We start from the raw sequence: 653 nt of genomic DNA, 5'->3' as shown, positions 1-653 counted from the left end.
CTTAAATCCATACTCTAAGAACGAACTTGTGCAGTACATTCAAGAACTGATTTCTACATCCAAAAAAACGTTCACCTTCATGTGAGAGGGGTCTCATGTTGGAATTTCTGGCAACGAAAGAGCAGACAAATCCGCCAATGACGCTACACTTCAACATCAAAATTCTTGACACATGGCAAACAAATTGTACCCAGGTTCCTCTCTCAAACAAACTAAGAAATATCAAGCCTTCCATAAAAAAATGGTATTTTCCCTGTAGACTTAAAAGAAGAGACGAGGTCATTATAACCCGAGCCAGAATAGGACACACTCACCTTACCCACTCCTTCCTCATCACCAAGGAACCTGCTCCAGTATGCAACACATGCAACGTGACCTTATCGATCGACCACATCATCACCAGATGTCCGAAATACACAGAAGCTTGGACGTTTTTTTTTCAGAAACACAACCTCTCTTAGTCTTGCTCTCAGCGAGGAAAATACTGAAGCTATTTATAAATTTTTCCACTACATACACTTAAACCATAAATTATAATTATCTGTTATTTTCATATATGTTTATATTGTTAAAATTGTAGCTAATAACCTAAGCTGTTGAGCCTTGTTCACTAAAAAAAAAAAAAAAAAAATTTTTTCGAAATACGACTAACG

This window comes from Acyrthosiphon pisum, chromosome X, assembly GCF_005508785.2.
Source record: "Acyrthosiphon pisum isolate AL4f chromosome X, pea_aphid_22Mar2018_4r6ur, whole genome shotgun sequence".
Classification (NCBI taxonomy): domain Eukaryota; kingdom Metazoa; phylum Arthropoda; class Insecta; order Hemiptera; family Aphididae; genus Acyrthosiphon; species Acyrthosiphon pisum.
The sequence above is the reverse complement of the archived record's forward strand: the minus strand, read 5'-3'. Positions refer to the sequence as shown.